Raw genomic sequence first — 12,448 nt, 5'->3', positions numbered from 1 at the left:
TCGGCGCCACAAAACAGGGACAGTGAGAAGAATAGGCGGCAGCTTGCTGAACAAAAGCTCTGAAGCCTCCCTCTTGACTGTTCCTGCTAAAGATAGATCACGTGCGTCCTCCTAAGATGAAGAGCAGTGATTCAAATTATCAAACTCATTTTATGTCTCTGAAGGAGTGTGTTGGTCAGTCGTTTGTTCAGCTGGTCCAGCCCTTTTGCCCCTGTTGTTGTTCACGTTTCACTAGAGGATAAATCCTATTGACTGTGGTGATCCTCCGACCTTTTCCTCCAGAGCGACGGGAGGTTGGCATGCAGAAATGCAAAAATACAAAGATCACAGTTAAATACAAAAAAAACCAGTTAACAACCCTGAGGCAGTTAGACATGGTGCACTATAAAAACAAAGTCTGCTAAAATTATGAAATTACAGAACAAGTGGTGTAATAATCCTATGGACAAAGGTTGTTTAAGGTACTGGGAAATTAAATAAATGAAATAAATAATTTTCCCCCCAGTCAAAACATGACTTTTGAGATCTCGGGACTTTTCATGTAGCACCATCATCAGGTCAAAATCTCACCTTGTACAGTTCGTTGGTCAATGACCAGTTACAAACTGGTCCACCGTCATATGCTGGCTACTGTCTCTTTGGTGCTCATTTGCATATAGCAGCGGGAACTAAGATGGTGAACATGGCAAATAGTACACCCACTAAACAACAGCATGCTTACAGTGTGTCAGTATAGTGTAGAAGCACAGAGCTGCTCGGCTGCTCACTGTTTTTATAGAAAAAACACAGATGTGTGGGTCTGAAGGACGAGTGTAATGCTAGGACTTTTTTTTTTTTTTTTAAAGGAATGAAGTGTCATTTCAGTCCTTCAGGGTTATTTTTTAAGATGAAATCAAACAGTGACAGAGAAAGAGAAGCAATGGAATGACTAAAAGGTCAGCGTGTTAAGAGTGGTTATGCGCAATAATTATTTCTATAAGGGAAAGTCTGAAAGGTTTTCAGGGCCATGACGCCTCCAGAGGACTCGGGCAGTTCTCGACAGTTACCTACTGTAGCCCGTACAGCATACCTTCTGTACACTCCTCTGATCACACCAGTCAATCACAGCGAGAACAGCCCAAATGGGACACCTCCCCCCCGCTGGCGTGAAATGACTCACCCAAACTCAATTCGCTGTGAGTTTAATATCTGTTCCGGCTGTATGACACCTGCCTCTGCTGCAGGAGCTGTGATGATATACATGGACGCAGGGAGGTGGCTCTCCATCCCCTCTAATGAAGTGGACTCAACATTTTTTCACAGCATTAGTGCAGGTCAGCTGCTCTCTCTGTAATGGCAGGAGGCTGAGTGTGTGTGAGGAGCCATATCTTTTCATATCTTTTTTAAGGGGTCTGGGATGTAATGTGTCATAAAAGAGGGAGAGATGTGTCTGGGCGTACAGTAGCTGACACAGACAAAAAGTGTCTGTTGCTGATGTTGTGCTGATGTTCCCTCTCCTCCCCTCAGGGAGAATCGCTCATGATTCATCTGTTCAGGCCGGGCGTGATTGCTCGCATCACTCTTCAGCCCAATGGAAACCTTGGGAAGCATTACGCTGCCTCTCTGAGCCCAGCGTGTTCATGGCAGGGAATACAGAGTGAAGACTCTTAAAAGTGGGCCTGATGCTCGGGTTTTTGATAATGTGATGATAGTGATGCAGGTTTTTCTAATGATCACACAAGACGAGACGACTGCCGATGATTGATTCAAACCCAGTCAATCCTTTTTAACGCTGCCACGTCATCTCCCATCGATTGAATTGACTTCTCAATGGATGTATAACATCATTAATCAATCTCTGGTGTCGAGTCTTCTTCAATACAGCATGATGTTCATTTAGTAAATTAGGGTCTCGTTCAGAGTCAAATGGACGATAAAGCATGGTACGCATTGGGGCATGGATAGCAGTGTGATTGACAGCGAGTACTTTTGCATGTTTATATAATTACTCTTACTGCTGAAAGGGGGAGACATTGAGTTCCAAACGGTGGGTTTACTGGAGTTGACCTGTAGGTTTTGCAGCAGTCAGAGAAGAAGCACAGATGAGAGACGAGCTTCTGCTCGCTGTCACATTGCATCGTTATCAAACGCACATCAAACCACATATAGAATAATCAGGCTGACCTGCTCAACCTTCCAGTGTAAACTCTGTCATCTTCTGACTAGTTAACAGGCGAGCGCTCTCATTAGTTTCTATAAATACACTGATACTGAGGTTCTTAGGACACAACCGACGTGTCTCTGTGACACCAAGAAACCATAAGCTTAGATCTGACAACTTAAAACTACACAGTATTTGTAGGTTTTCTTAAATGGACCTTTTTCTGCAGCAATCCTCGGGGCATATATCCCATCTGCTTTGTTTACAGTTTATTGTTCATGAATGCACAAGACATATTTTTGTGTGATCAGCGAAAAATGAGTCATTACAGGAAAAAGACTGTTAGCAGAAGCAAACGGCAGGCTCCCTTATACTGTCAGAAGAGCCATTAATTGTGTGACAGAGGCTCACAGAGATAAACAAGAACACAGGCTGCATAACATGACAACAGCATGTTATTGTCTGTTTTTTTTTTTTCTTTCTTCGCATCTAAAAGCTTTTATAGCATATGATGGTGCATCATGTGTGGTTATGTGTTGACAATATTTTCAGGTCACAATGTCCATGACCTGAAAATAATTAAAGCAGAATGATAAAAAAGTATTAAAAAGTTTGCTTACATCATGTGAGAGAATAATAATGAATAACTACACTGTTGGTATGATGTCGTACTTTTCAAGGGAGGGAAGTGTATAGTTGTCATGAGGTAAAGAGAGGAAGAACTTTTTCAAAATATTTATTTATTTCATTTCATGTCCATTTCATCCCCATCCCAATGTTGGGCCGATTGCAATACAATCGGCCCAACACCCCCCCACCCACCCACACACCTCATGGAATAAATCAAAATATCGTATGAATATGGGATTTATTTGGAGTTGGTTGATTGATTTATAAGAAATTAATTTGTCACACTAGTAGTTTATCACTTCAGACAATACTCAACGCGTCAGTGCCTGTGATTGAAAAGTTACTGATGCTTACCACATCCAGTTAGCGCCTTTTTTTAATCTTTCTTAACATCGTTAGTGAGGTAATAAATCATTCATAATGTAAACTGCACGACTGATAGCAGTGCTAATTTTTAAACAGGAGACCTCCTCGCGGGCATGATAGCCGTGATTGACAGATATTTTCACTCTGTCGCGACAGCTGATGAATGAAAATCTCCCTCTCACAAGAGGTTATTGTCATCTGTCTTTATTTATTTTTTCCCGCTCACAGCGGTATTCAGCAATAACGGGCAGCAGCCTCAGCTGACAATTAGTTACGCAACAGAAGTTTATCTGCGTCAGGGACTCGATTCGTTTTCTGATTTCGGTCTGTGCGGAGGCAGTCAGCACAGTTTAGATTATGACAAGACAGATGCAACGTGCACTAATTGAAAATGTTTGTGACTGTAACTCACACACACACACACACACACACACACACACTGGCAGAGTGGGTTACAAGAGAGGCCGTAGGGCTTCTGTTTTCTTATTCACTGTTTCTATTGTGGGTGAAATGATGACACAAAATTATAACTTACGTTCATTTTTTAAAGGTCCTTATTCAACTGTTAGTTATTGCTGTCACCCGCTGGTTTTTGTGTCTAACATCTAACATCCTTGGCAAATCATGTGGTTGTGATTTGAACTTCAGGGCCACCAAGTCCCAGGATGTCCACACACACTTAATTTCACCGATGCAGCAACTGTCCCTATTATAATATTTGTCACTGTCACTGCACAAGCTTCTTCAGGGTTACTGGATGTTTGTACTGATTGAAAGTGGAGGTGCATCATGGGGGTGGGTGGCAGAAAGGTGTGAATTGAGATGGAAGAATGTGGCAGAGGGGAGCTGTGCTGGATACTGAATCTCAAACACACACGCGCATGTTTGCAAAGAGACAGAGAGGGAGGGAGAGACACATTCAAAATTTATGACCAAAACAGACAGTTTTAAGTTACTCGCCTGGGAAAACAAGAGGGAAAAAGGCTTATGTAACACTGCAAAGGCTCAGATCACATCAAATTATACTCCTGACTGCCGGAGTGGCAGATGATCATCAGCGCTCCCTGTGCCTTGATAAAAAGAAACCTGCTAAAAGAGCTTACAAGGTTTCGACTTTTTACGAAAAATCCCCCGATGCAAGTGCATTTTCGAAGTGTCCAGGAATCTGTGCGAGCTGAGGTCAAGGTTTCAAGTCTCTTTCCAAAACTCCTCAGCCGTGTCAGTTGAGCTGGAATGCATCTTCATCGGCATTGTCGTCGTCCATACGTGTTCATTTTGATGGATGACTATAAATTGTACAAACAGCGGATACTGATACTGAGACTCTGAGTCTGCCATTGTGAGGATTTACGTTTTATCGAGTGTAGATTGATACAACTTGAATTGGCAGAAGCTGGACATTCCAACCGTTTATGTGGCAATTTTAGTGATCCGCTGAATGGCGGTAGATTGTGGAGTGTGTGCAGCGCAAAGAACAATATGGCAACGTTTGTGCCGGAGCTACTGAATAGAGAGGAGTGAAATATGGCTTTGAATCAAGACAGCGAAGGAAAAAATATTGATCTGGCAAACAGCAAGATGGACTGAATGAGTTTCAGGATGACTGAAGGCTGAGAGAAGCAAAGGAGGAATGAACGTATGAAAAACCGAAACGGGAGCGTGTTTGAGGAAGATTGAGAGAAAAGTGCATTGACACAGGCCGGAGAAGAGAGAATGAAAGATGCGAGTTAGAGGAACTCAGTGATCTGAGTGTGACCAACAAAAAAAAAAAAAAATAAGTTGGCAAAATGTGGTAGTCAAGGAAACAGCGGCCCCCAATCTCCATATGAATTCTTTCTGAAAGAGCAGAAGAGAACTACTTCTGCAATCGTGTCGTTTGCCTCCCTGTGAGAGGTCTGCTGCCCTCACTGTGCCACCCGGAGGGCGGTCACACACTGAGTTCAGCCAACAAGGACACTGCAGGGCAAACTGCAATGAGGGGACGGAAACTGCAGTTTGGGCTGAAAGACTCCTAAGAGCTCTTTCAAAAAATAATGGAGTGAAATAAAAAACAAAACATTGTCCGTCGCCCAGAACGACACTTTTCTTTGAGATTCAAGTAACTTGGTGTAAAGTGTGAGCGAGGAAATTTGAAAAGAGCAGTTTGTGTGTGTGTGATCGGTCTGTTGGCCCTTTATTTCAGTTGAGTTAAAACAAATTAAAGACTATTTAATACATTTAGTGATCATTTTATGAAAAACATCAGTGTCAACTATTTTATTCAGACAATAGAAAAGCCGCATAAGGGGCATCAGGCGAATATCTTACTTTCTATTGTCAAAACCGAGGTCACAAAAGAAAACAGGAGCTCTAAAGGTTCCCTGCAATTTGATGTAATTACCTGGTCTCTGTGAGATTTGTCAGTGGTTTCCTTTTTTTTAAACATAATTGCATTCGCTATATTTTTCAGTAAATCACTTTCTCGTGCCCTGTTCCCGCCTGAACATGGACATGGTGTTTCGGGTGCAGTTTTACAAAAGCAGCTTTAAAAAAAAAAAAAGAACCACTGCTCCTGGTTGCAGATGTACGTGAGAGGAGGAAGAATTAAGTTAGCTTGACAATTTAATTTGGCACAGCCTTTATAAACCTTTTATGTCTTGCGTCTAATTTTATAGTCTTCGTGGGTGGATGATAAATCATTTACTGAGGCCTTGTTTCAGTTTGATTTACTTGCTAATATCTCACCAGAAATGGTTGGTAAGTCACCTACAATTACACGATTCAATAAGTAATTAATGAAGAGTTCCATTATATATTTCGTCCACCTTCTCTCTAGACCGTATTTACTGTAGAAAGTCAGTCCATTGGAGGGATCTCCCCATAGCCAGACAAGCTTGTTTCCTCCTGTTTTCCAGTCTTTGAATTTTTTCTTAAAAACTATTTATTTGTCCTTTCTTTAACCAGAAAGGTCCCACTGAGATACACTATCTCTTCTGCCAGAGTCAATGGCAAGTAGAATTATCCGGACACGGTGACTATGGTCTATTTTTATATACGGTCTATAGGTATGACTGCGTGTTTCAGCAGCTCCTCCGTGTAAATGTTAACACTATTCCCTGGTGTAAAAAGGAGGACAGAGCTGAAATTGAGCCTCACCCCTGGGATCGACTGATACCGAGCCAATGAGCTGAAAGTGAGTCAGTGACCTTAACCAGTGAGGAGGGCACTTGAAGGGGAAGGATGTAAAGAAAGCAGAGTTTTTTTTAAGCCCACGTGTGACAAATAAAATTGGTTTTTTTTAACAGTAAATACCATTCAGGCCTTCGCTGCTCATGCAGAAGGATTCAGTTCCTTGCTGTGTATGATTGTCAATGGATGATAGCATTTGATTTAGTAGCTTCCGATGACATTTGCAGCTGTCTAAAGGCCAATGGCGCCATTCAGCCTTGACAATGTCTCCTTTTTAAGACTGACCAGGCAGTAACCTCAAAATGTGTCACCTGGCTAAATGCCTGTGCGCTAACTGACAGGTGCTGCACAGGTTTGGCAGCAGTGCCATTATGTCTCTACACTAAGTGTTCGGCACAAAAAAAGCACTTGCCCACTTTAACAGTTCAGCCAGAACTGGTCTGGTTCAGGAATCATCATTCTTTCAGTCAGGGAGCCCGTATAGGATTACGAAGGGTCTCCGGGCTCTGCACAGCGGGAGGAGGGGATTAGAACTAATGAGTGTCTGATGCAGGAAGCAATTCCCCGGACTGGAGTGGCTACACTGTAGAGGAGAGAGGGGGGTTGCATGATCAAGTTTGGTCGCATGTTGGACCGACAGAACCCCCCCAGGGCACTAAACATGAGACAATAAGATGAAACTTTGATGATGAGAGTGGGGAAACTGGGTTGTTGCAGCGTCAAACATGACATGATACAGAAAGGAGGCACAGAGAAATGTATACTTTATTTTAAGCATGGTCAACAGTGAAACATGCCTGCGATGAAAAATATACCATCAAAAAAACCCAACATTTTTGTTGTTACTGTATTGAGGATGTGCAAAACCTTTGCGATTCACTGAAGGAAATGGGTGAATGAAGTACTCACGGGCAAGATTTAAAAGCGGGCAGTAGAGCAGCTAATTGCAATCTGAGCTTCCTGATTTCCTTCAAACACTAATGTTGGAGTCCAAGCGTTCAATGGGTGAAGGACAACTGCACACCAAAGCACTCATTAGATCCTCGTTGAGAGACACAGTGTCGTTAGCCAGAAGTCACATTGCAGTGGGATTAGTCAGCCAAGAAAACAATGGGGATGAACACTGGAGCTGCCTCCTCTCACCCAGGCTCCAGTTTCCCTGCTGGTCCTTACAATATCAGAGGACAGCCAGCGCCCGTGTTTCCCCAGGCGCCCACCAGGCTTTAATCGACCTCTGAGCCGATCATTTATGTGAGGCGCGTCATCTGAACGTAGGAATGGAGCCGTTAAACAAGCTTGTATCACCACTATTCCCCCCCCCCCCCGAGATGAATACTTACTACTACACTGAACTTCTGAGTAAATCTGATATTATTATGATGCCAGGCAGCCATGTACGGCCACAGGCTGTACTGATGTCACCGTGGACATCTTCTTTGTGCTTTTGACTTCATATTTCAAGGCCGTTAAGTTTACAAGGGCAGCTTTACAATTGCAAAAAGTTTTGCAGTTGTATGAAGACGTCCCTGCGCGCATCGCTTTTGTACTGTTAAGCCTTTCTGATTGACTTTACATTCTGTTAGCACAGCAGCATTTGGGCGCAGCTCTGTCTCCGTTTTTCTCCCTCTCAAGGCTCAACAAGGCTCATTTAATAATTCCCGACACAATAGGAGAGGGGAAGTAAATCTCCATGAGAATGGCCTCAGCCTCATTACACATGATAATGGTGTTGATAAGAACTATCTGGGATGGACAAGACATTTTGGGCATAATGCAGGCGCATTTGCATATTCACATTAAGATGTTTTATTTATTTTATTTGTTGGTCTGATTTATGGTTCAAATCAAACAGTTGCACCTGGAAAAAATACTTCACTCTGACAGGCCGACAAAGATTTATCTAAATAGTAAAAGGACAGCATTTATACCAGTTTTTATTGTTTTATCAATCACTGAAAGCCCTGAACACTACAGAGCCACATTCACCCATTTAGATTACTTTTCTGTCAATACGCTGCTTCTATTACTTGAAAACCAAGTGGGCCATGTGGAGTTTAGTATCTTGCCCGAGGACTTTGTATGGTGGATGATGTTAAGGACAAAGTTTTTAGGACAAATTCTTTTTTTCAGCCATGCGTCTGCCTGTCCACCACTTCGGTTCAGGTTAACTATCTGATGGATGTTCCTCTCTCCTGTAATGACCTTTGTTTTAAAGCAGTCAGCAGACTTGATTCATAGCATCAGCAAACATCTTCCAGGGGGAGTTTATGGTCTCAATCCACAAGTTTCAAGTCTTCTCCAATACAGAATGATGTTCATTTTGTACATTATGTAATTATCCCCTTTTAAAGCCAAATGGACGAAAAAGCACTGCATGTGTGTGGTGTGTGATTGACAGCTAGTACCGTTCAATGGGTGAAGGTCGGAGGTGTACGTGGTGCTGCAGGGGATGAGCACACAGTCAGGACTTTAGCCTCACAGAGGCGCTAACATGGCTGTGTAGACCCTTGTCAGTTGATGTCCAGCTATACATTACTTCTTTAATTAACCCCCATGCCAACAGACTGACAGACTGTGTTGTTGAGGCTCATTGCCTCCAGGTTTATTGATTTCTTGGTAAGTTCCGTCTCCTTGTTTTCCTGTATGTGTCTAAAATGCTTTAAGCTGATATCGTCCTTGTGCCTCTGCTCACCCACACAGGTTGGTTTTTTTTATTATTCTGGCTGATTGGGCCTGGTCATATTGAAATGGTTGGAAGTGTGGTGTCAAAAAACAGGAAAGTGGAGCAGCCAATCAAAACCAAATTAATTTAGCCACACCAACACAGTCCTGAGAGGAGGTCTAATCAGAAAACACGTGTGGGTGGACTTTAGGTGTTCTGAGGCTTTACGTCGCCAGTGAGTCATCAGATGTCTCTGCAACAACGGCGTCAAGCTCAGCAGATTGCACATTTACATTTGGTACAACCGCAGGCAGCTTGCCTGAAGGCTTGGATCTTTTGGATATATTAAAACATTTGAATTTTTTCATATTACTTCAAAGTGAGCACTTTCACTTAAAGCAGCCCTAAAGTAGAAGCCAGCTCAGGTGAAGTCCCGTACCAAATGGAGTCCCGCAGCTTGTCCTCAAAAACCTCTCAAGCAGAGCACTGGTGCAGGTCGTTTCACCCAGAATTAGGCAACCATGCATATTATATCTCGTTCTATTTGGATGGCACTCCCCTGGCTCCCTGTCTTGATAAACACGACTTGCTCCAAAACATCTAAGCAGGAGCCGGTTCTCAGTGCTTCTTTCTAAAAATGTTAGAGACTCTTCTGCTGGTAAGACTTCTTGAGTTGAGGCCACCGACTGTTCATTTGTGGTAAAGATGTACCATGCCGGACCGCCCAATCAAAAAGGACTGTGGGTGTGAATGTGTACCAAACAAACAGGTATCATACAGCACATTCAAAAACTCTCTGACACCAACTCCCCGAGAAGAGTTCCTCAACAGCTCCAGGCTCACATCCCTCATGGCGCCTCAGAATCAGATGTATCGTCACGTCCATACTCTCAGCACACAAGGCAGTGAAATACAACTCTCCACAGATCAAAAACACTTCAAGATCTAGTTCAGATCAGATCTTAAAGCGGCAGATCAGATGGTAACTACAGTACTTGGCTTGGGGATTTAGCTTTGTCTGAATAAATAACTTTTAAAGTAAAGAGACATGTGCACATGCAGGGTGGGAATGTTCTTCCACTGCCTGACAACTATCAACAGCAAATGCATTTCATCCCACCACTCGTGAGCAAACGCCGTGAAACAGCATTTGAGAGTAAAAGGCAAGAGACTGAGAATGAGGCCGCTCCACACGATCCCAGATCTCTATTCCCTATATATCCAATATCCCCTCTTATCATCCATACCCAATTTAAAAAGTCTTTAACGATGACGCTTTCATCAGCCACAGCAGCAAGGTGAACATTTTACATTTTACATCCACCCACAGAGTTATTAAACAAATCTTAAAACATTAAGCATCAAAAATGTTTCTATTTCTACTACTACGACAAAATTTTGATTGGGAAACACGTTGAATATTCCACAACGAGACAAGAGCATATTTTGTTTTCGTTTTTAAAAGAGGGGATGCAAGTGAGTTTTTTTATAATCCTCCTATTTGATTAGGCCGCCATATCTGAAAGGAGATAAGCTGATGCCTACACAAAACAGTATTAGACAAAGTTTAATTTTAGAGCATCACAAGCTGTCAGAGGATCAGACCTTCAAAGAGGTTGAAAGACTCCAAGAGAGCGTTGACGGCGCCATTTCTTAAAAGGGAGAAGACGGTTGGAGTGCGTTAGAGGATACAGATGTTCTGAATTGATGAGTTTCATAGGGAGATAATAATTCCTTGCAACAAGTTGGCACCACAAACCGCTTTAAAAACACATTACACAAGGAAATAACTGCAATCACAGGGCTCAGACTCTGGCCGTTTTCCTTCACGAGCACTTGCTGTATTCAGTTATTTCTACAAGATGAAAGAAAGAAAAAAGTCATATCTCTTTTCCAAAATATGCTGCAACTTTGTCGACATCTCAGAATGACATTGCTTGTTGACATTTAAGTAACATTGTTCCACATTTTGTTATAAGTCAATACAGTAACTCAGCTTGTACTGTCTGTCCACGGTTGTACACAAGCAGTAACTTTTGTGCTCGTGTCCAACAACAAAAAATAATACTGGGACATTTCCCATTTACTTACATTTACCAGGCCCACTATACAATGGCTATATACTATTCATATTAACAAATGTATGTACATGGCAGAATATATGTCTAGACCTTTAAACTGTTCAAAATACAATAACAGTTGTGGGGTAAAGTGTTTGGTATAATTAATGCCATGACCGATCATGTGATGTAGGGTACACTACATGCCTAAAAAGTCTTGTTTATTTCTATTTACAGGAGGACAGGAGGTTACAAACTCATCATAACACTGCAGGAAAACATTTCCGACAAAGTCAGCAAGCCAGTACAACTTCAGGAATCCAATCACATAGTGCTGAGGTATGATTACAAGAGACATGAATATATTTACGGCCTTATGCAGCATTTAAACTGCAACTGGAACAAGGAAGTTTGAGTGTTAATGTTGAAATATTTATGTCTTTTTCGAGACGTAAGTTTGCCCAAATGTTCTACTGTGGTGAAATAAATTCATATGCCTCTACATCGCTGACATTGACGGATTGACACAAATGTTCTTAAGAGAGACGCTGTAACATATATACTGAGGCTACATCTGTCTTCTGATTTATTTGACACGACACACATCAAACCTTGCAAGATTTATGTTCAACATCATATGAGAATATATGGCTGTATTGCTGTTTTGTCACATTGCTGATATTAATGTAATCGCATCCGCTGGGTGTTTACCTGCCATATATATGTCAGCCTCTATTGATGAATTTGAATTTGTTTTGAGCATCAGTACACATTCAAACTCACTGGAATATATAATTGTGGGTTACAGTTTACATTGCCATAAGGTTTTCCTTTTGATCTGCAGCATGATGGACTCTGTTTTCATCTTTACGTGTGCAATTTCTGCACACATCTTATTTAAGATGGCTGCAAAGATGGCATTAAATATTTAGCAAAGAAACAAAACTGGTGGACCACTGCATACCTAGATCTTAATAAGTCATAATGCAGGCTTTACATTCTCCTTTTCACAGACTCCTTTCCTTCAACTGAATGTAAATCAAAGGTTGGTGTACTGGCAGTCTTTTAAATGTCATCTCTTATTGCAGTGACCGCATCAGTTTGATTGCCTCAAATCTGTCCAACATTGGCACAAAACCAGGCACAGGTAGTCACGTGTTGTTTATTATCACTGCTGGAAAAGCTGATAAGGCGAGTAATAGGTCTAGAAAGGCAAAAATAAATAAATAAATACAATTAAAAAAAATATTGTATATAACTATAGCAGTAAGTGGTCATAGCTTTCTGAGCTCAGCCTGCACATTAACAGTGGACTTTTAATGGTGGAAATGATGCAGAAGAAGTAAATGAATGTGGTTTCAACTCACAGGGAACCAGATGGTGGATACTCAGCCAGGGGGACTGCAGGGAAGCTTTTCCCTT

General features: G+C 41.9%; 1 long non-coding RNA gene across 1 annotated transcript in view; it reads left to right on the top strand.

Annotated features, from left to right (window-relative positions):
- LOC118316491 overlaps positions 1-11,365 on the top strand; it is a 15,718-nt gene extending 4,353 nt beyond the window's left edge. Inside the window, exon 3 of the long non-coding RNA XR_004795214.2 lies at positions 11,264-11,365. This is a non-coding gene — a long non-coding RNA (uncharacterized LOC118316491). The remainder of the gene's footprint in view (positions 1-11,263) is intronic.
- The last annotated feature ends 1,083 nt before the right edge of the window (positions 11,366-12,448 follow it).

Source organism: Scophthalmus maximus, chromosome 1 (assembly GCF_022379125.1).
Source record: "Scophthalmus maximus strain ysfricsl-2021 chromosome 1, ASM2237912v1, whole genome shotgun sequence".
Classification (NCBI taxonomy): Eukaryota; Metazoa; Chordata; class Actinopteri; order Pleuronectiformes; family Scophthalmidae; genus Scophthalmus; species Scophthalmus maximus.
Note: the sequence above shows the minus strand (reverse complement) of the source record. Positions and strands in the feature narration are given on the sequence as shown.